Genomic DNA, 24102 nt, shown 5'->3' with positions numbered 1-24102 from the left:
CATGTTTGCTGAGTTTAACTGGAAGTCCTGTATTTTGTTTGGTAACCCTAGCTGATATCCTATTCTATGCCTGTTACTACTTTATAATCCTTATCTGTGCTCTCTAACAAATAGAGGGAAAAAAAAAATTGAACAGGGACCATTACAATAAAACCTGAGAAAATTGTAAGCTTTTGAAACAAAAGACTAGTGACTCTGTTCCCTGTTGTAATCTCAGAGCCCTGCACCCTGGAACCATGAGTGTTTGTCAAATGAACTAAAACATGATGAATATTGAGGCCACTGTTTCCCATGCATATCTCTACTTTACCTTGGTTCAAGTCAACTGTTTATTTTTCTACAAGTCCAGATAGTGAATATTTTAGACTTTGTGGACCACATGATCTCTGTTGCAGTTGTTCAACTTTCCCAGCAAGGTAGCAGCCACAGATGATATGCAACCAAATGAGTATGACTGTGTTGCAATAAAGCTTCATTTACAAAAACAGGTGATTGGCTCGATTTGGCCTAAGGGTCAACATTCACTAACATTTGTTGCCTTAGATCCAAGTCCCCCTCCCCACATGTGAATATGAGGCTGATCTATCTCTGCCGCTTCTGGGTGAATGGTGGTGGGGAGAGTAGAGCTGTGATAATGATCACAGATCTTGTCCCTTCACAGCTCACTACCCACCAACAATCCCAGGAGAATATGCATATCTTCTTTTTAATCACATACTTGTGAACAGTTTCAAGGAACCTTAAGTGTTGTTTAAGTATCAAAAATAACCAATAGCAGATAGTGTCAGAAAGGAGTATTTTTTAGTTTTTATTTTGGTTGTTGTTAAAAAACTTTAAATGGAGATGACAAGATGGGGACCTCATCTGGTGCCTTGCTTCCAGAAAAGACAGTCCCTCGGGGGAATGGATCAATGACCCTCACATGCTTGTCTCTCTTGGGGCCATACAGTGAGTTGTTCTTTTCTGAACATCACCCAGGGACCCTGGGATTCCAAGTAAGAGATATCTAGACGCCATAAACTAGAGCCTTATGAGACATCTGGAATTAGAAGGAGGTGAGTAATGGGTCTGTAGGTTCTGATTCGTATTTAAATCTAAGGGAAATCAAAAGAACTTTCTCTCTGTAATTTGAAAAGGTCATGTGAGAGAGTCCTTGTCTAGCCTCAACCTTAGGAGTAATGGGAGAGGAATTCCCAGGGCTGGTGAAAGGAAAAGCTTGGATATGCAGGAGTGCTGGTTGCTAGTGAGATCTGAAAGAGCCAGCCTAGTATGTCTGCTATCAGAGATTCACTGGTGCAACCTGTCTGGCCAGAAAGGGAAGTTTCTATCATTACAGTTGCTAACCTGTCTTGTGCAGATGCAATAAAACACAAAGGTAGAGGCAGAAGAAAAAGAAAGAAAAGGTTCTTCTTGGTGGAAAGGATTTATTTGGTATCTCCAGCCACTCATTTTTTTTTTTTCTTTTTTAATCAGTAATTTTTCATTACTCCCTTTAACTCAGCCTGTCAGGCATAGAGTGTTTTCTTGTTTTATCAATGTCTCTTTCCCTTCACCCTGGGACAGTTTCTGATTTTCAATATATTAATATAAATGCTATAAATATCAATATATATATATATATTTTTTTCCTCTGTTCTTTGATTTATGCTGCCTTTTCTCCATGAACCCCAGCTATACCCTCCCCAACTACTCTTTGTCCTTAATGGTTTAGCTCAGATACCACTACTTTTACTACAGAGTCTTTCAAGACTTTGGAAACCTCTCCAGGCCTATTCTTACTCTCTGCATACGTCTGTAGTGACAGACATATAATAATAATAATTATTATTATTCCATAATTCATGGAATTATATAAATATATAATTATCTACTCATGTGAGTTCTTTTGGTTGATTTATCTTTGTCACTCTCCCCAAGCACCGTGCCTTCTACATGGTTAGCCCTCTGTAGAACAATATGATTGAAAAGTAAGGCCCATTGAGGTTAAATGTGACCAATGCTAGAGAGGTAGAAAGCGGCAGATGGAGGATTCTGGCCTGAATGCTTTCCAGTTCCCCAAACCACTGCCTCTTCAGATTAACCTACTTTAAAAGTTCAGGAATGCCTGGCCATCTGTGGCAGACAATTCAATAAGAACAAAATTCAGCCCTTTCTACTGAGGTTTTCATCTTTTTCCTTATTTTCACTCTCTCAGCCAAGGCAACCATCTGGTTCCTTAAAGAAAATCACAAGGTGGAGCTGAGGGGACATCTTCCCTGGGTGTTTTCTAGACCCTCCTGGCTTTTTTGCATGGCTTCTCTCCTGGGGAAGGCTCATCTCCTCATTGCTGCCTCAACTACTCCATCTCCAAAGGCTAATTCCTCTTATTTGTTCTCCCTATCCACAAACCCAACCAAACTAGAAATGTTCTGTCCAGCCCCCCTTTTTTTCTATTACAGAGCTCCGTTCATATTAATCATTCATTGCTAAAATTGTCTTGAGGGTTGACTGATATTAACATGGAGATTTGGGTCTCTTCCCACATCAAATGAAGCCACACAAATAGTCTGTGTTTGTGACTTGTTGGTTTTCCTATCATTTGGGGGGAGAATAGAATCATGGTTTGTTTTACACACACACACACACACACACACACACACACACACACACACACACTGTGCCACTGACCCTTGAGGACAGCTTTGTAGAGCTAGAGTTGCTTTAGAAAGAAGCTGGCTGACATGGATAACAACCGCTACACTTTAGACCAGCACCATCCAATAGTACTTTCTGCAATGATAGAAATGTTCTTTATCCGTGGTGCCCAATACAATAGTCACTAGCCCTTGTGGCTATAGAGCCCTTGAAATGTGGTTAGTATGACTGATGAACTGCCATTTTTATGTTATTTAACTTATTAAAATTAATTTAAATTTTAATAGCCATACATGGTTAGTGGCTCCTACATTGCACAAAACAGATTTAGAACATCTGCTCTCATTATTTTAATATGGGGGCTTGTACTACTCTGGCTATTTGATTTTTGACTGATAACAGACAGAAGATGTAAACTTAATTTTGTTTTATTAGAACACATATCCATAAGTGTTCCATTTGAGAATAACCTTGTCAGTAATTCTTGGGTCCCCTGAAATCTTGGTAAGCTTTATGAGAGGGTACAATGACTTAATTGCTGAAAAAAGAAAAGGCATTCCCAAGAATAATCCATATATTCCAAATACTTTTCAGAAACCTTCAAAGGTTGTGTTCTATATATAAGGAGAGAGAGATTATATGGAACTCTTATGTAGAAGCTCTTTAGAGGTTTAGAAGAAGATAGATCCTGAGTACCTGTGCCAGCAGAGCCGGTGACCTTGGGAAAGTCACTTAACCTCTCCAAATTTTTGGTTCATCTGTACTTTTGGAATGCTATTGAAACTATCTCGAAGGGTTTCTGGGACTAAGTGAGATAAGGTAGAAGCAAACAATTTATAAGACACCATACAGATGATAGTTGCTACTGAGATTTTAATTAATATAATCTGTAATTCTTCCAAAGTAATTCAGTGTGAGCATCAGCAACAAGTGGCAGGAACCACTTTGTCTACACTTTTTATTGTAAAGTAATTCTGAAAAAAGAAATTAAACTTCTAAGCATGGTAGAGTTTGCTTTCATATTAATTTGCAGAAATTTTGTGTGTGTTGCTAGACTCTGCAGTTATACAAAGTAATCCTGTTTTGAAAACTAAATCTTAATATATATGCCTTTCTTTATTGACTAAGGCTTTTCAGGTTGAAGATTTCCCTCCTCTGTTTTCATAATGAAAGGTTATCTCAGAAAAACCCTGATAAGCTTTTTCCTTTGTTTCTTATGACTCACTCAGTATCCTGTTTTATAGTCTCTTGTCCTTTGGCCAAAAGTTCCAGGGAAAGTGACATCTCCAATCTAGGGAAGTTAAAGATTTGGGGAAAAGGAGAAAATCACCACATTTAGTCAAGATGTCTTACCCACAGTAAGTATTATTGTTCTCATTTATGGGTGAAGTAATAATTTCAAATGCTTAACTGTTCCTTTTTTTTTTTTTTTCTCTGCCACTGTGTAAATGTGTCTGTCAAGTCATCTGCAAATGACAGCAAATTATTCCAAAGGGTAGGGGGATATACCCCAGTCCCCTTTTATTTTTTGTATTTTGAGGATGTCTAAGTGAATTTTGTTTCTTTCATTCAACCTAAAGCATGTTTTTAAAAAAGAAGGAATTTTTTTTTTATTATGGTCACCTATTAAAGTTTTTTTTTTTTTAAGACTTTATTTATTCATGAGAGACACAGAGAGAGAGAGAGAGAGAGAGAGAGAAAGAGAGGCAGAGACACAAGCAGGCTCCATGCAAGGAGCCTGATGTGGGACTCAATCCCGGGACTCCAGGATCACACCCTGGGCTGCAGGCGGCGCTAAACCACTGTGCCACTGGGGCTGCCCATCTACTAAAGTTTTAAATTTAAATTTCCCACTCTTAGAAATTATATTTGATTTGTATTTACCAATTTCTAGGCTGAATTCTAAAGACTCCTTGATTGAAAAATAAATGTAGGAATTTTCAAAACAGTTCATTTTCGTTTATATACTTAAATGCATGTGAAACAATTGACATAAGGCCTGTTATGTTTGTAAGCATTTAATTATGAAAGTGCCCTTTTGTCCTAAGCAATGAATCAGAGAATGGCTTTGAGATTATGTATTTCATACCTTAACATTTTAGCCAAGCCTAGAGTCTAGATATTTTATGAATTTATTTATAAATATATATATTTTAGATATTATGTCATTCTATAAAATATGCCACAAATACTTGTAACAGAAAACCTTTCTCCGAAGTTCTCTGAAATATAACACCACAGATGAATGAATATTCTAATATGGGCTAATATCAGATGAAGCCATCTTTGTGTTACATGAATCATGAAGGCAAGTTTTAAGTTTTAATCTTTAAGATGTGTCATCAGTTGATCTGAGTTCAAACATGCATGAGATTGTGAGAGCACAAGCTGAACATTATGCTTCCTTTATAACTTGAGAGGACATCTAGGACTTAAAAAAAAAGAAGGCTAAAAAAAATAAAATAAAATTACCATGAGAGTACAGCTAAACTGAATTCAAAGAAAAAAAAAAGCTGCTTTGATTATGTTTAGGCATTCCCACAATTATTCTTTGGAAGCAAATCTAACGTTTCAGACAGCCAGCAGCTGCTACTTCTGGATTTGATACTGTTACGCTTACTGGGGGCCTGATAGGTACCTAGCACTATCTGTCTTAAGCGTACCATCTTCAGACACCCTCTCATGAGGTGGGTTACAATCCCTAGTTTATACATGGGGAGGCTGGAACTTACAGGTTTGATTGAATCAGAAGACAAATCATCTTTAGTTTTAACAATAGGAGCCAAGATTAGATTTTTTTCCCTGAGTGACACATGGAGCATGAGAAATAAAGCAATGGCGTTAGGCTACCATTTAAAGGGTGCTGTGGGCACACTCTCTCACTTTCCTGCCTAGGCATGTCTTCCCTCCCTTCCATCTTTCCTTGTTAACATGCTACTAGTTCTCCAATCTCAGTCCAAAATGTTACCTCCATCCTGATCTTCCAGGACATGACATGCATCTCACTTTTCTTATGTACTTTAGTGTGTTGCTTATAGTTCTGTCAGAACACTGGCAATAATGGATTCATTAAAAGAACATTTATTGATAGTGCCCTTTTGTACCCAGTACAATGGTTAATTGTGGTAAGTCTAGCTTTCCTTGACTTACTCAGCTATATGTGTCTCATAGCACCTACCAGAGAGACTTGCTCATAGGAACTCAATAGAGATTTGAATATTATTCCACTCTGGCCACTCATTGAGCCACATCCAACCTCACCAATGACTTTCTTTTTAATAAAATAGATTACAAATAGACGACACGCTTAGGATACTGTCCTGTATATTGAAGAGTTGATAATGGGGATCTCCACAATTAGAGACTTAGTTATGCTTCAGTGGCTTTCACAAACTGCTTTGGCATCCTGCCCGTGTTCATTGTGGAGGTTTTTCTTTCTTTAAGAGTTTCCTTTCAGTTCATCTAAGAGGGAAAACCTTTGTTAAATACTGCTGTCTTTCACACCTGTAGTTTTTGTGAGAGAAAGCTTTTCAGAGTTCTTGCGGCTGGAATGGCTGAAGATAAGAAGAATGGAGTTGGAACACTAAGAACAGAAGTAATTAGGACTGGGATGAATCAAAATTATATAAGGTTTTCTGGATCCTGCAAGCTTGGCTATAACCTAGCATTTTATATATCTTATATATTATAGTATGAAGTGATTCACTTATCAGGAATAGCAAGAGGGTCGTGTGTGTGTGTGTGTGTGTATAAAACATACATTCAGAGTATACATATTACATTTATTCAGACCAAAAAGCATAGTAAGGATCTTATGAAAGTAATCCTTGAAGATCAACACCAATCGTGGTCTATAGCAAGACATGTACCAATGATTAGAAATAGGTACAAATGGGCACCTGTGTTCTCAGTTGGTTAAGCATCTTTGGCTTAGGTCATGATCCCAGCGTCCTGGGATTAGCCCTACGTTGGGCTCCCTGCTCAGTGGGGAGTCTGATTGTCCCTTACCCTCTACCCACCATCCCTCATGTTCTCTATCTCAAATAAATAAAATCTTAAAAAAAAGAATTGTGAAGTGTAGAATTATGGTTTCTGAAATGTAGACTGATATGGAATTGCTCATGGCTGTTCTAATCAAGGTAGAACATTTCATTTAAAAGCAAAAATGAATAAGATTAGCAATAGATATTGAAACTATATTCCCAGCCTTAACATTATTAATACTTCTCAGCTAAGAACATTCTTCTCTGTTGCTATTAATTTTTAGTTATTAAGCAGAGGCTGTAAATAATAATCATCTCTTACATTTGAATAGAGCTTAGAAATTCTTCAAACTGTTTTCATCTAGATTTTCTCAGCAGTACAAATATATTAACATACGTTTAGAGTGCCAATGGTATTGGGGGCATTATATGTTATATCATTTATTCACAAAACAACTCTTTGAGATAGTCCCTGTTATCTCCATGGTAAAAATGAGAAAGCAAACAGATACACTTTGAACTTGTTTAAGTTTGCCCAGCTAATCTAAGGCAGAGATAAGATTCAAATTTAGGCTTTTCTGCTTTCAAAGCCTTTGTAATTTTTCCTTGAAAACTGAAGAAAAGGAAGTCCAGTAACTTGCCCAGGGTCATAATTCATGGCAGGCTAGAACTCAGAATTCCCATCTTTTACTTATTACCATATTCTCTATTGCCTTATGCTTTACGCATATACATTAGAAAGCCAAGATTAATTTTTTTCCAAGATTAATTTTTATTATTTAAAAATTTCCCTTTTCTTGTGAAGGTTAAATTTGGTTCTGATAGGAAATATGCTGCCAGGGACAGCTTATCGAACTAGAAATTCCATATAAAGCCTGAGGCTAGTATCTGAGTAATAAGCCTGGGTGATGTAAATATTCTTTTTCTTATGGTCATGCTGTATACAGTTAAAGTTATCTTAAGCATTGTTTAAGATAGTTAGTTGGGAAGTATTCCTCTGAAAATCTTTCCCACTTGAAGTCCCCTGAGATTGCATAAAGTGCAACCTTTGGACTTCAGTGACACCCTGATAATAGCTGTCACATGGGATTAAATTGTTTCCAATTAAATTGTCACCTCCTTAAGAAACAGGGAGGGTGTCTTTTTTGCATTGATTATCTGCAACTCAGATATGCAAACATGACAATATGCATATCTGTAGAAATTTGTTGGGAGAAAACTCTAGAGCCCAGCAGTCAAACCAAAGCCCATTCTCTGGACTGATAAATGGCAAAACTTTGAGGATACCAATCCTGTTCAAGCAAGTTTTAAAGGTAGCTATATTCTGATCAGAGAAGAGTTAAAAGTAGCAAATTACCTTTGGCATACCTAGTTCCTTTTATACGTACACTCAGCTCCAAGAACATAGCCCCATACATTTGTTCTTTGGAATTAAGTAAAATCAGGGTGATATCTGTTGCGTCCCCTGGGGTAATGGGAATTAAAGTTAGGTAGAAATCTTTGGAAAATTTGAATTTCAACTTTCAAAGAAGACTGAATACAGACCTTTTGATTGTAAAGACCACGTGTTTCCCCTTCCTAGGGTCAATGAAATCAAAGATGGAAACGGGATGTTTACTTCAAAAGCACAGACCTAGGTGGCGCTTAATGGTTTGAAATGGTACTTTAGTGTTTAGTCAGTGTCCCCTGAAAATTTCTCACACCCAGGGACTGGATGGGCCAGGCCCAGTAAACATTAGCAATATCAGATGATTTTAAAAAATAACCCAGTTCTCCACAATCTCATCAATAGTCCAGGCTAAGAATTCTCGGAGGGATTGGCTCACTGGTCTGCCTGGTTCTTGAGGAAGTGCTTGTGTATCAGTCCTAGATACTGAGGGAATAGTCTGTCTTACGTTCTTAAGGGCACCCAATAGATAGGTATTCCTTTTATGCCATGGATGCCTTCCGGGGGACATCTAGAGCTTAAGCTAGGAATGGTTACTCATTTGTGTCTCTTGCTTGTTTGAAGCTGGGGTGCCAGTTATTTAAAGGTCTTAGTTTTGTAATGAATTTCTTCTGATATTATTTCCCCATTCGCCTATTATTTGAGATGATAGCTCAAAAAAAAAAAGCTAAGCTTTAAGTGCAGTCCTGATGATTCAACATTCCAAATGTTAGGAATGTAATTTGAAAAAAGAAAAAAAAAAAAAAAAGAGGAGGGGTATGCAATTAAGTTCAAAGAAACTTGACTTTCTATCAAGATGAGATTGCCATGAGATAAGTGCAGAAATGCAAATATTGTTCTGATGAGTGAAAGGTTTTAATACAGGCATGACCAGTTTGACCAAAGCCCTCATTCTAGAAACCTTTCATAAAGGAAGTCTGTCTGTCATTATGTGAATTCCAAAACATCTGCTCTGTGGAACAATGGAGTGGTGCCTGAGGTCTGTGCTGTACCAGGGTAAATTTTGTTTTGATTAAAATGAAAATAGCATGGGAATCTTAGAATTTAGAAAGGCTCTAGAAACAAAGCCTCATTCCTGCAAATATCTTGCTAACCTACATGAAACGATTTGTTAGGAATGGGTATAATGTGGTGGGCACTTCTAGGACTTAGTATGTTTCTAAGAAATTTCTCAGCTCTTGGCCAAGATTTAAAAATTATATTCCCTTTTCAGAAATTGAGGTATTAAAACATACATTCAGATATGGTCCTAATCAGAACATTCTTAATTTTTAAATATATTCTAGAAGCAGGATTTTTTTTTCAAGAAACAGGATTTAAATGTTTCTATAGTTTCTCCTTTTGAACAGATTTGTGTAAATTATGCTTTTCTAAAAGTATAATTGCTCATTCTTAGGATTTAGAAAAGAATGGACTTTTAAAAATCTATAAAAGCATTAGATAAAAGTTACAAAACAGTCTCATCAGCTAATCTAACACTTAGCAGTAAACAGCAAGGCTTTGATTAAATTCTTTTTGATTTGCTTTGTGTATGTGTGTGTGCATGTGTGAACATCAATGGTTTTAGTTTTTAAAAAATATCTTTTCCCTTCATAATGATTTTTTTAATGGTAAAAAACAAAAAAAAAACAAAAAAACAAAGCAAAACAACAACAAAAAAAACAAGTACCCAATGACTTTAGTAAGACTAACAGTGTATAGTGAGATGTTTGACACAGAGGAGATACATGGTTACAAAAAAAGAGAAAGGAATGGGTCCAGGGACATGGTGGATGGTGCTATACTTGTCATTAGGAAAGAAGCACACATGCCATGCCATATATTTCATGGCAAGCTGGTCAAAGACATTATTTTAAAATAATGTGTGGTTCACTGGGAATCATTTTACTTCTATTCTTATTCTCAAATTAGGTTAATTTTTCTTTTAGTCTTCTCAAAGGGGAAAATACCCCATCTCTTTACAGACCTCCAGGGAAAGGCATGGAGGTTTGAGGCAAGAGAAATCTAAACAGCCAAATTATGTCATAGGCACAGATCCCATTATTCAGTGGCAACTCTTCATCAAGCTTTCTGTGGAAAGTCAGTCCTTACCACCATACTGTCTGCTCAGTTGTTCAGGACTGATTGAAAAACATGTTCAGTCAGGAGATTTCCTTTTAGACACAGTGAGAGCCATGATCGTTTCTGAATGCAGAGCTTCCTATTTGAGGGCAATCATTTATTTATATCATGGATGGATTTTTTTCTTTAAAGCACAATTTTGAGGTTTACTATTCTCAGGAAATCTATCAAAGTATGTGTTTGAAAGGCTAAATGTCAAGATTCCTGCTTGCTTTGCCACAACTGTTTTTCAGCCTCTCCAAAATCACAGATGGGTGTTAATGTTTCAGTGAATGAGATGTTCCATTGTCTGAAATAATGAGCTTCTAGCTTTCATGTTATAACACAATTCCAGGGTCAAGCAATTTCTTCTTAATAATAATGACTATAGGCGTGATTACTGTAATAGTTATGGGATAGATGCCACCATTAAACAAGTTATGTATGTTCTTGAGGCCCTTTTTCCCACCTGTATGATGAGGATCATAATGCCCTCCTACATATTGTTATGAGAATTAAATGAGAAAATGCATGTAATTATAGGTCCACAGTAGGTGCTCAGTAAAGAGTAGTTATTCTTTTCAGTAATGGCTTTACATTGCATAGGATATCTGTTACTTCAAGATAGGTGCATATATGATTAAGTAGGACTTTCCCCCCTGGGAGTCAAGCCTTCAAAGAAATAAACAATACTGCTCATGGAATGAGTCTCCATTAGGATGGTAATAAATACAGCTCTGCTGTTCTTGGTGAAATAGCCCCAATGATTACTATGCTCTTATTTTTCTCTGTCAGAAGAAGTAAGATTATAGCCCTGGGTCAGTTTGACTTAAACCCAGTTTCTGGTCATCTGACCCCAACACTAGCTACCTTTTAAAAATAAGAATTCTGTAAAAGATGGAACTTTTAATAAGCTATTTTCATCTACTATTTTAAGTCATAAAATTGTGAAAGTATTGGCTATTATGTAATTTAATTAGTATTTTCTCCCCTCCCCTGTTTTTAAAATTTATGCCGGGGGATAGTATTGAGAAAGGCATTATTTTAAAAATTGAAGAAATAAATAACCTGACACAAATGATTCATCTTTTCCTGGATTGTGATATTTAGAACAAAATTGAAAAGGTAGACTTTTAATATTGTGATTAGATTATTTCTCCTATTTTTGCTCTATGCTTCATATACTGCGCTAGTCAAATCCCTACCCTCCGAAGTTTTAAAGTGAAACCAATCTTTATCTCAGTAAATTTTTGAGAGCTGCCTTTTATTGAAATACAGAAATTTCCAGAATGAACTGACCAAAATATAAGTTAAATTACTTGAGATGAAGGCTAATAATACTCCTTTGGAAGTCATCAACTATTGGGTTATTATAGCTGTTGTTCACAATATACAAGGTTCAACAAGTCACACTAGCCAGGGTTCAGTAGTTCATCACAGATATGCATCTGCAGTTAGAGGTGCTTTTGAAACTTGTCAGGGAAATCTTAAAAGCATTGTCTCATTAATTTTCATATTATTTCTCATTATATCTGTGGTGGCAGATAAGTATGAAAAGGCCTCAAAACAGCATATCCATTAAAAAAGACTCATTTATTAATCTCAGCATGGAGTAGAAATTCTTCAAGTTGATTACGTCTTGCTTCATGGTCCACATAAAGCAAGGATTTGAGCTCAGTACTGACTCCAAATTTCACACTGAACTTCTCAGCTTTGGCTATGCCTTCTAGAATGATACAGGGAAAGAAAACAAACCAATAAATAAAGTCTTTACCTCTGCAAGGTTCTGTGTCTTTTTCTTACCTGTATCCTCTATCAATATCCTTCATGTTCTTTTCTCCATCAGCCCCACAATTTGTCTCTGTAAAATTCCCGTCTCAAGGCTTTTAATCTTCCTATTTGTGTCTGACATCCCACTCAGGTTAACAATTTCCTAAGTATTATTCTAACTTCCATCTCCCTTCAGAGAAAAAACATTGACATCAGTGGTAGGAGAGATGTCTTGTGTCTAATATTTTGTGGTGTGAGCTTTGGATTTACTTTGCCTCAGTGTCATCTTCTGCAGAATGAGCCAGTGTCAGTTATCCAATGTTAACAATCCTTCAAGTCCTAACCATGAAGATGGGAGAAATTAGTGCCTAGACTCCTATAGCCCAAATGCCTGGATTTGAAGCCTGTTTCTAGCACCTGCTGTTGCTGTGATCTTGTTCAGTTGCTTTATGTTTATCAATCTCAGTTTCCTTATCTGTGGTATGGGCCTAATAATGATTTCTGAGTATTGTTATGAGAATTAAATGAAACACACACACACACACACACAGTCCTTAAAAAGAATCTGGAATATGCCAAGTACTCAATAAATATTAGCTCCTATTACTAACCACTTCCACTAGCCTATAAGTTAGGTTTATAAAAAGCTTTCAGTTACAGTATTTCAATTAACTTTAGCAAGGATCCCAATACCAGGATGAACACTGAGGCCCAAAAAGGTCAAATGACTTATTCAAGATCAGCAGTTGGCGGCAGGTCCAGAACTGGAGCCTGCATGTCAGTCTCCTAGCTCAGGGCTCTTTAAGTTACACAAACATAATAATACATTTGCAACATGGTAAGTCTCTAATGGCTCACACCCAGATGTTGTGATCTTTATAAAATTTTCTAGGAGTCTCTGTTATTAATATAGTCACTGTTGTTATTTTATACTACATGGCTACTAAAAATAATCATGATCTGTTATCTCAATTACCTAATCTAGGAGTAATATTCATTATAGTAAACTTGAGTAAGGTCTAGAGTTAAAACAGTTTTTTACTCTCATTCATAGTTTTCTTGAGGCTGTAGGTTGGGATAGGGAATGAATTGTTGCAGAATTAACTTGAGGATTGGCATTGCAAACAAAGACCACCACTTACTCTCTGCAGAAATGTGCCACCCCTAGGATGTTCTGTAACAGTAGTATGGACTGTGGGTGTGTATAAGTGTGTATTTGTGGGTCTAATTGTATGGAAATGGAGAGAGTAGTCCACTTTTGAAAGTGTTGATACATTTCTGTTCAAATATATTAATCAGTATTCCTATCTCAACTATACATTGGGGGAGAACAAGTTTAAATGCAGAACTAGTCGACTTACTTGGCTTCTTTACTGAGAAAGTGTGATCCATTTTGTGCCTACAAGGATAAAGTGCAGGAAGCTTTTCCTTTCCTTTATTATCCTTGTAATATCTATTGATCTATACCTGGGAATTGCAGGTAACAAAAATGTACAGAAGAGAATAGCAGTGACCAGACAGACAAGACAGAAAAAGTACAGGAAGACAAACTGGGTGAGAAGTGCATTTTACAAAGTAGTAAGTGGATTAATTTATTTTAACAAAAACAAGGCATCACTTAGAAGAAATATGATGTGAGATAGGTCAGGCGCTAACCAAGGCAGAGTCATCAGCAAATCTTGTGGGCTTGTTTTCTTCTAACCAAAACAACACTTCTTGTTTTGTTTTTACCAGGAAAAGCAGCTAGCTGGTTATTGAATTCATAGTGGATGATACGTACAATTCTAAACACGTCAGCTGCATCATTTCATTTTCTCCTTACAACAATCCTAACAAACCTCTGCTGTGGGTATCTTGATTCCTGTTTTACACATAAGGTTTGGGAAATTTACAGAGTTTTCATAGAGCTGATAAACTGAAGAGTTAGATAAATTGAAATACATTTCTGCCAGGCTCTGAAACTTGTAATCTTCACCACTGCACTTGTCAACATCTGTTGAGGATGATATTCATGAAAAGTGTGATGGTTAATTTTATGTCTCAACATGACTAGGACCCGGTACCCAGATATTTGGTCAAACATTTTTTTTTGTAGATATTGTCATGAAGGTATTTTTTCGATGAGAGTATTACGTAAATTAGTGGAAATTGAGTAAAGCAAATTACTCTCCATAATGTAAGTGGGGTCCATCCAATTGGTTGACAGCCTTAACAGAACAAAAACTGGAATCCTGGAAGAAGCAATTCTTCCAGCATACGGCCTTCTGACTTGAACGATGGCATCAACTCTTCCCTGCTTGCTGGCCTGCTCTGCAGGTTTGAGATTTGCCAGCCTCCATAATCATGAGAGCCAATTTTTTAAAATGCATCTCTCTTTTTTATATAAATGCACCCTATTGATTCTGTTTCTCTGGAGAACCCTGACTAATACAGAATGCTTCCTCTTCTTCATTCAAATGAGTTCGCTGAGTGATAGCGCAGAGCATGTTTGCCTGGTGCATCTCTGTAGGTCACGCCTAGATGGGCATGAAGGACCTCCATGAGCTTTCTCAAGGGTGCTGGCATGGCAATAAGAGCAGATGAAGCTTCTTTTCTCCAATACATTGACTATACTCTTTATTTCCTAGCTTACCAGCATAAGTTGGGCCACATTATTTAGTTTATAGTAGATACATTCCAGTTTTTCTTAGGCATATATTCAGAAATTAGCCACAGTTAGTACATATGTGATATACAGCTTTTTATATAAAATTAACATCTCGTGAAAGCTGATTACATACCAGGTATCTTTCCATATCAAAAAGATATGTTGGGATCCCTGGGTGGCGCAGCGGTTTAGCACCTGCCTTTGGCCCAGGGCGCGATCCTGGAGACCCGGGATCGAATCCCACGTCAGGCTCCCGGTGCATGGAGCTTGCTTCTCCCTCTGCCTGTGTCTCTGCCTCTCTCTCTCTCTCTCTCTCTGTGTGTGACTATCATAAATAAATCAAAATAAAAAAAAGAAAGATATGTTATCTTTCATTCCGTGTAAACAACTCTAAACATAAACAACACAAACACCAAATTTTTTCAGGAAACTAAGATGAGGAAACTAAGATTCAAGAAGAATTAGTAACTTCCATTAGGTAAGTAGAGGAGTGGAGATATCAACCCAGATCTGTCTGGCTTTGAACACCATCTTCCAAACAACTACAGTTAATAACAGTTTTTGGTACATTACGTACTTCTGAAAATGAGCACAACAATCTAAACTATGAACACTGAATACAAACTAGTTTATTTTCAGATAATAAACTAAATATTATGATATTCTTAAGTAAATATCTGTCATTAGAATAATCTTTGGTGATCTACTTCCAGTACATTATGCTATTCTTTAATTCTGTACTTTAACAGTTGAATGAATAGTTGACCTGATTTAATACAATAATTACTCAATGCTATTTTATCATCATATTTTATCTGTTTCAATCATATTGGATTTATAGCATTTATAATTCATAACATTCTTTTCATTTATTTACTTTCACTCATTTAATAAAATTATAAGAACAGAATGTGATACAGTCAGCTATGCAGGTAAAAATAAGGGTTTCTAAACCTGAACTGTTGACAAGTGGATAACTACCACCATTGGAGAATTCAAAATACTTATTTATCAGTTGGTGTATATGCTTGCAAAAGGTTTGTTAAGGTATAATGAATGCAAGTGTTTTGGCGTTTTTTTTCAGAGAGAGATTAACTTGTGAAACTTGTTATGTTTTTCATAATATGTCTATTGTTTATCCTGTGTCCCATCACAAATTAACTTCAGACTCTTGGAATTTAGTTTGGCTAGTCCATGAGTCAATACAAAAGCCTACTAAGAAAAGCTAAAACCAGTTAATCAACAGAAATAAAATGTAGAACATTTAGTAAGCACTCCCTTGATACCCTCTGAGTTATGGGCATATTTTTAAACTCACGTTCCACATGACCTTTTGTGAGAAAGCAAATGGCAACCTCATAAGCATTTACCAACTTAAATGGAGACGACCAGGTTTGGAAATGGATGGCTTAACACAATATTATCTCTAATATTTAGTTTCAACTCTAGAAGGCAATATTATCTCTTTATCCTAGCAAATTAATATGGTTGACCAAACTAAATCTGGACAAAATTAGATGAGGTTTAAAGAAGTCAGACTGTGGTGGGCAGATAACTTTAGTACAAGTCTTAAATAGAATCAAGAACATTGGAGCTCTTCTACTTCTGAACATGGAGATATTTTGCCAAGACATGTGTCATCATCACTACAATGAGTGCATTAGAGACTGGGAAAAGTGTTGGAAAGTCCCACAGTGAGGTGGCTGCCAAGGGAGGTGCTTCTCTGTGACCCTTACTGAGGTAACCAGGGTACTATCAAATTTAGCCCATAAATGATTCAAAGAAGTATGAACAGAGGAAATATTCCAACTAGAAAAAACAAAAAACAAACAAACAAAAAAACAAAGTTTCTCCACTGTCAGTTTATTACCAATAAATCCTGAACTCTTTTTCTCTCCTATCCTCCTCTCCAAAGCTAAAAATGTTCAATTCAAAATAAAGAGCTCAATAGGAGTACTTGGGTTGATCCAATGATCTGATGATTATTTTAGCCTGGTTAATTAACTGGATAAGGCTGAAGAGCATGGAACTGAGTTAAGTAAGCATAATCATAACTTTATATCTACAACATTTTGTAAGCTCAGAGAAGCAAGTGGATCAAAATGTTTAACTGGTTTATAATTTAAGTGGATTTTAATATTATAGACACTCCATGTAATTCTCTGTGAGTTTATTTGATACAAACTAAGTAGAGGAGAATTTTTGAAGGAAGAGAAGAGAGTCTTTAATTGATACCAAAAGTTAAGTGTGTTGAGTTACCATTTGGTGTGTGACGCAAGCTGTAAAGCATTAGAGAGGAAATAAGCCTGGCTCACATTTGGTGGACTTTAGGCAGGATTCAAACACATCTCTCTTCTCTGCTAAAAAATGAAAGGCTTCTATGGAGGTGGGGAGGCATATCCTCTTTGATATACCATATAAAGCACAACTAGGGTGATTGCAAGGCAACAGGATGTGGGTGTCTGATGCTGTGCATGTTGACATCAGCAGCTGTGGGGACATTTTCCTTGGGTTTCACACCACCAGCAATTGAACCAGCTGCTGTGAGTAGCACCACATACAACATCAAGCAAGACATTGTGGCTCAGCATCTCTCATGGCCCTGCAGTCCGCAGGGTCTTAGAGGGAAGTTGACTTTGCTCAACAGTTCTTTCCCCCTCTGTGACCTGACTTTGCCTCTGGCTGTTTTCACAGCTGTGTGCATGCTCCAGTCAGCTCACAGAGGACTGTGGATTGCTGGGAAAGGCATGCTCACCAGCCAGCCACCTCAAAGATAAGAACAGTCAGTTTTCTTCCATTCTTGTCCCTGCCTCCTTGGTAATGATGACAAAATGGGGTTCCCTAAAATACATAGATGCAGCTGGAGACGTATGTATACTCCTTTCCATTCCTTGGACCCTTCTTCTCCTTCTGTGAGACCTCCCACAGACCAGTGTCACTTATGTGACACACATCATGTTCTTCCTCTCATAATTATTGTTGGTGTGCAAAGCTTACGCCTCCTGTTTGAAACAGGAAACATGACCTTCTAATCTTTTTATTTTTCACAGCAGCTGTAAGAGGACTTGAAAAGCAATATTTGTTAGATTGATTAAATGTCAGAAGCATTTGAATGAAAAAACAATAGGTCTATTAATTCTTTAGCTATTTACTGAGTGGCTGCTAGGTTCTAAGCACTATCCTAGTTCTAAGTGGATGATATAAGTTCTTGCTGTTGGTTAAGTTTTGTGAGAGAGAGAGAGAAGAGAGAGAGAGAGAGAGAGAGAGAGAGAGAGAGAGAGAGAACAAGATGTGATAGGAGTACAGAGCAAGGAGGAATGAATTCTGTTTGGGGAAGTCAAGGCTTCCAGGAGAGGATGGGTTGATCAGGATCCTGAAGGATGGGTAGTATTCAGTAGGCAGAAAAGAGAAAAAGGGCATTTTAGACAAAGTGAACATTTCTTGCAAAACCACAGTCATTGTGAGTGACATTTTAATTAGGAAACCAAGAAAAGTTCAGAGTGACTGGAGCATTGAGGGGAATACGTGGAGAAGGGAGAAAAGAGAATTTATTCATTTTCTATTCCTGCATAACAAATGACCAGAAACTTGGTTGCTTCAAATAATACATTTATTATTTCAAAGTTTCTGTGGGTTAACCGAGTCCTTTGCTCAGGGTCTCATCAAGCTGATGTTGTGGAGTTGATTGGGGCTGTATCATACCTGAGGCTTGAGGGTCTCTTCCAAGCTCACATAGTTGTTGGCAGAATTCAGTTCTTTGGGGTTTATGTGGTTAAAAATCTTTCTCTTGCTTGTTGTTGATTTGACACCATTATAAGTGACTAGAGATCACCTTCAGGCCTTTGCCACGTGGCCCCTCAGTGACAGACAACATTGCCAGTTTACTTCGTCTTTGAGGCTGACAGGAGAACATCGGACACTTCCCCTTCTCTGAAGACACTCATTTGATTAGATCAGGCCCACTCAGGACATTCTCCCTTTTGATTAACTCAAAGTCATGTGATTATCCCATCATATTCACTGGTCCTGCCCATACTCAGGAGAAAGGTATTATAACAGGGCAAAATGCAGGGGATTAGAAATCTTGCTAGCTATCTTTTAATTCTTCCTACCACAGAGGAACTCGAATGAATGGTATAGAAAAAACTGAAGGAAGAGTCTAAAGTCCTAATTTTCTCTAGGCCTTGCTGCTTATTATTCATCCTTTTTGAGTTCCTTCATTAATATAAATTATTTTACCTATAAAACCCTCATAGAGATAGTCTAAGTAATAAATAAAGTAAAATATTACAGGAAACTGCACATTGCTCTAGGTTTCTATGTTTGGTATAAAGGATCTTATAAGCCATGTTGGGGAGCTCACACTCTCTTCTTTAGGGCAGAGGGTGGAAAACTCATCAAAGTCTCTCAGAAGGGAAAAAACATGATCAGATTTGCTTTATGTACTGGGCCCTGATGTTCAGAAACCTGGCTTCAAACCAACCACTCATTCGTATTTTAGTTCTCCTAACACATACTAAGAGTTTGGTAATCATTTTTGGAAGTTTTTTATATTATGGAAAATTTCAGACATATACAAAGTAAATAGAATAGCATAACGTTTCCCTGTGTATTTATCATTAAGCTTTAATAGTATCAACACTCTGTCATGCTTGTTTCATTTATATCTCACCCCTCTTCCCATCTCTTTTGGCTTTTGTATTATTTCTTTATTTAGTTATTTTTAGGGTTAGACTTACATATGTTAAAATGCACTGGTCTTACCAGTGATTTTGTGACTTATGTGATTTTGACTGATATAAGATACGATCTTATCTTCACACCCCATCAAGTTATGAAATGTTGTTGTCACCTCAGAAAGTTCTCCCATGCTTCTTGTGAGTCAGCCCCTCTCATCTACCTCAGAGAAAGCCGTTGCTTGATTTTTTACCCATAAGTTAGTTTTGGCAGTTTTAGGACTCAGTGCAGATGGAATCACACAGCCTGTATGCTTTTGTGTCTGGTTGGTTTTTGTTTTTCTTTCTCATTTTCTTCTTCTTCTTTTTAAATTATTTATTTGAGAGAGAGAGAGAGAGAGAGGGAGAGAGAGAGAGAAAGATAGGGAGGGAGGGGCAGAGGCAGAGGCAGTGAGAGATAATCTCAAGAAGACTCCCTGCTGAGCATGGTGATGACTTAAGCCAAAATCTAGAATTGGACACTGAGCCACCCAGGTGTCCCTGTTTTTGTTTTGTTTTTGTTTTCTGAAGCATAATGTCTATGAGAAGCATCCATGTTGTTGAGCATATTAGCACTTAGTTCCTTTGTAGTATTTATTTAAAAAAAACCCACCATTTTTTTTTTCATTTTTCACATACCTGGGCTGTTCGCAGTTTGGGACTACTACAAATAAAGTGGCTATGTACATTCTTATAGTGTCCATCGGTATATGGACATGTATTTTCATTTTTCTTTGATATATATATATATAGGAGTAGGATGGCTAAGTCAAAGGCAGGCATAAATTTAAATCTATTAGAAACTGGCAAACTTTCTTCCAAAGTGCTGATGGCTTTTTTATTCTCCAATAAGCAGTGTTTGTGGATTATGATTGCTCTATATCCTCTCCAGTGTTTGGTGTTGCTTACCTTAATTTCAGTCCTTTTGATGGGTGTATGCTAGTGTCTTATTGTGGTTTTAATTTGTATTTCCCTATGACTAATGATATTGGGTCATCACGTTCAGATGAATAGCATTGCGTAAGAGCATGGGTTTTAGTGTCAGACTGACCCTGGTTCAATTCCTTGCTCTGCTTCTGGCCAAGCAAGATGCTTGACTTCTTTGCAAAAGGAATATACTTCTAGTATCTTCGTCATGGAGTTGTTGTCAAGATTAAGTGAGACAATACATATCAAGTTCTTAGCAGAGTTCATGGTGCAATAAAGAAGGGTTTTACTACTCATGAAGAATGCTTAACGACATACACTTATTGATACACAAGTTGTCAAATGGGTGATTTATTGTTATTTGTTTTAATAAAACATTTTTTAAACATTTTGAGACTATTTTAAACTTACAGAAGAATTGCAAGAAGAATATGAAGAATTACCATATATCCTTCATCGAAGAGACTCTATTCAACATTGCCAGTTGCCCAGTAATATTTTTCTATAGGAAAATGTCTGATTAATATATGCTTTTAGTGGTCATGTCTCTCTTGTCTGCTTGAATCTGAAAAGTAAAGTCTTCCCTGACTTTCATGATAGCTGTATTTTAAAGATCAGAAACCAGTCATTTTGTAAAATATCATTCAATTTGGGTTTTTCTAATGTTTCCTTATGACCAGAACCGTGTTGTGTATATTTCTCTGGAACATTACAGAAGCAATGAGTCTGTGTTGTCATATTGTATCTATAGCTATTTTTAAATGGAGGAAACTTAAGTGGCGGGGGTTGGGGGGAATCATGTGTACACATAAAGGCCACAATCCCAAACTCTCCTTTCTTACCTCTACATATGGCATAAGCAAGCCTCTCTCTGCCCTTGATGACTTCCTCCCTGAGCATCCTGGACTGCTTGGATTTGGCTGCACATCACAGGCCTTTCCCCCCATAATGAACACACACCGGTTCCAAGGCTGCAGCTTCCTTTATATCATTTCCCCTTGTTGCTCTACAGAAGCACACAATACCCGAGCCAGTGACTTCTCTCTTTCTCTTCCCCACCTCTAGTTCTTTTTTTTACTAATTTCAATATATGCCATTTAAAAGATTTTAAAAATTTGTGGAAAGGCAGGCAAAAGTGAATTTTTTTTTTTTTTGGAGGTGAGAGTGCGGAAGGTATAACCTTAAAAAAGAAAGAAGAATGAGCTCTTCCTTCTCAAATATCTATTTTGATAAATTCACTAAGGTAGGGGGTAACATAATTCTTCCTGGCTCTACTCCCCAACAAGGTGTGTATCAGAACCACCATGAGCTTGGAAGAGGGCATGAGTGGTTTTAAGAATCTTCCAGGTGATTCTAATTTTCTCCTGTCTATCCCTCCTGTATTTCGGTGAGACTCCCTTGTTAGAATCAGGAGAGAAGAGGGTGAAGGAGGGAGCCTAGAGCTGTTCAGAATGCAGGGGGTGGCTGACACCTAAGAGGGCTGAGGGCATGTGGCTACCAAAATAGGAGCAAAGCCAGGAATAGGAAGCTCCTATGCTTTGAAAAGGAAGGGGTCTGTCAACATCATGAAAAGCTTCAGAAAAGTGAAGTAGGATAAAGAATAAAAGACAATCACTGGAACTAGAAGTGAAGAGGTCATTGGCAAGGTTTCTATTGGTGTGCATTGTTGGAGGTGGAAGGACAGAATGGAAGCCACATTTTACTGGGTCAAAGAGTAAATGGGAGGTGAGTAAATTTGGGTCTCTCCTTCAAGAAATGGTTTAAGAAGTGGAACAGAGAAGGAAACAAAAAGAGAAGCGGGGAATGGGCAAATTATTTCTCTGGGCCTCAGTTTCTTCCTCCATAAGATGGGGTAATGATAGTATGTATCCCATGAGATTTTGTGAGACTTCAACAGATTAACAGATCTCATCCCCACATGGTTTTGGGAACGTGGAAAGTAGTCAAAAAAGTCATCTGTGTATTATATTATCAAAGGAGAAATTAACTCCTTTCTTCTTATCCCAAAGTTTCAAGAATCATTACATTTGCCCATTTCCATTGTAAGTACCTGCTTTTCCATGTAGGTCATGGCCTCCACCAGTTCCAGACACATGATACACTAATTCAACTTCCAGTTGCTCCTCAGCTCCGCAGTACCATGGCAAAACTCTCTAGTCTTTGAAAAGACCCATCCCCGCTGCCTCCCCACCCCCCTCCAACATCAAGTACCTAAAAGACTAGGATAACAACAACAGCAACAACAACAACAACAACAACAAAAACACAACCAGTGGAAACTTACAAGAAATCTGAAGAAAAATGGTTGACCTTCCTTTCAGAATGAATTGGTACCAGCCCTCAGTGCTTCAAGCATCATCCTTTCTCTCCCTTTCATCCCTTCTCTCTCCATTATCATTCCTGGTCCTGTGTCACAAGGTTCCCAGCTAACTAGACATTTTTTTCCCTTAAATTTGGGAGCCTTTCTTCAGTACTCCTTGTTCCGCTTACCCTTTTAAAATACTGCCTCCATCATCTGCTTGCCCTTGCATTTGATGTGGGGTACTCGGGGGAATGAGAGAAGAATAAATAAATACAAGTATTCTAATGGAAGAAAACAGGGTGGCAACATGAAAGAAACATTGGCTTTCATATCAGGAGGATTTAAACCTCGGGTACAACACTCACTGGGCAGTGATATCACTTCGGTTCTCTGTGCTTTAGTTTGTTCATTATTAAATATTATTAAAATGGTACCAATGATCTAAAAATGTGACCACATCATGGAGTTTAGGGAAGCATAAATGAAATCATGTGAAAGAGCCCCTGGCAGTAAAAGATCTACCCAGACACATCAACCACTTTCCCCACCTGGGCTTTCAAAAAGGCTAAATATGTGTAATTTATAAAGTGGGGAATAACTTGGCTGCATCCACCCCAAGTGGCTCTTGCTTCATGAAGGAAAAATAACATATTCGCGCTTTTTTTTTTTTTTTTTTCCCTGACAGAAGTCATTGAAGGGGAATAAATCTATTTCGGATAACCGTGAATGGAACCTTTGAGACTGCTATAACATCCTGTTGCAAAGCGTGCATTTATATAAATGGAAATAGAGTTTGCGGGTACTAAAACCTAAATGAGACGTAAAGGAAGCACATGCTCATCTAAGAATGTAAGGCCAGGGCAGGGGTGCTGGATCCTAACTGGTAGTTCCCTTGAGTTCACACATTTTGTGAGTTCTGTGTAATGTACGTTTGCAGAGGGAATTTTTTTTCATATTTCTTAGAAGGCCATAACATGGACCAGTTAACTGGTTTTATTTTGAGTCACCCTGAGTGTACAGAAGCTGTAATGTGGATAATAAACCAGGAGTTTTGCTGCACCAATGTTGTATCAACACTCTTGCTCTGATGACTGCTGTCTGCTTGCCTCAGACGCAGGGCTTTCAGGCCTGTTGGAAAACAGAGTGGGGGAGAAGCTTCCTGAGAAGATTTACTTCATACAGCTGCCCCAGTTGGTCTTCCTACCATGACTCGAGTCTACCTGAAGACTTGTGTACTATGCCTTTCTAACAATGGAATTTTCAAAATGGGGAATAGTAGGGTTGGATGTGGCATTTGATCTTAGTTCCCTCAGTCCTTTGAGCCACTAATTCTAAAAAGTCGTGGTCACATCAGTTGTGGACAAATACCTATGTCCAACTTTATCAGGAAAGCTTTTTTTCCCCCTTGTAATACATTTGCTTATTCATTCAAGCCTTTATTAGCGTATATAATGTGCATCACACAATACACAGCGCCGGTGATTCAGCCTGGTGCTGTTAGATAGGTCAGGTTCCCTGCAGCCAGAAGGAGGGAGTATAGAGGATCTTGGGAGGGGAGAACTCCTGTCTCATAGATG

At 37.6% G+C, this 24102-nt stretch overlaps 1 long non-coding RNA gene across 1 annotated transcript; it reads left to right on the top strand.

Moving 5' to 3' along the window:
• Positions 1–733: 733 nt before the first annotated feature.
• LOC140602199 (uncharacterized) lies at positions 734–23842 on the top strand. Its single transcript, XR_012005170.1, has 3 exons — positions 734–1055; positions 3879–3992; positions 23211–23842. It is a non-coding gene; the product is annotated as an uncharacterized lncRNA (long non-coding RNA).
• Positions 23843–24102: the final 260 nt, after the last annotated feature.

Source organism: Canis lupus, chromosome 13 (genome assembly GCF_048164855.1).
Source record: "Canis lupus baileyi chromosome 13, mCanLup2.hap1, whole genome shotgun sequence".
NCBI classification, from domain to species: domain Eukaryota; kingdom Metazoa; phylum Chordata; class Mammalia; order Carnivora; family Canidae; genus Canis; species Canis lupus.
The sequence above is the reverse complement of the archived record's forward strand: the minus strand, read 5'-3'. Positions and strand labels throughout refer to the sequence as shown.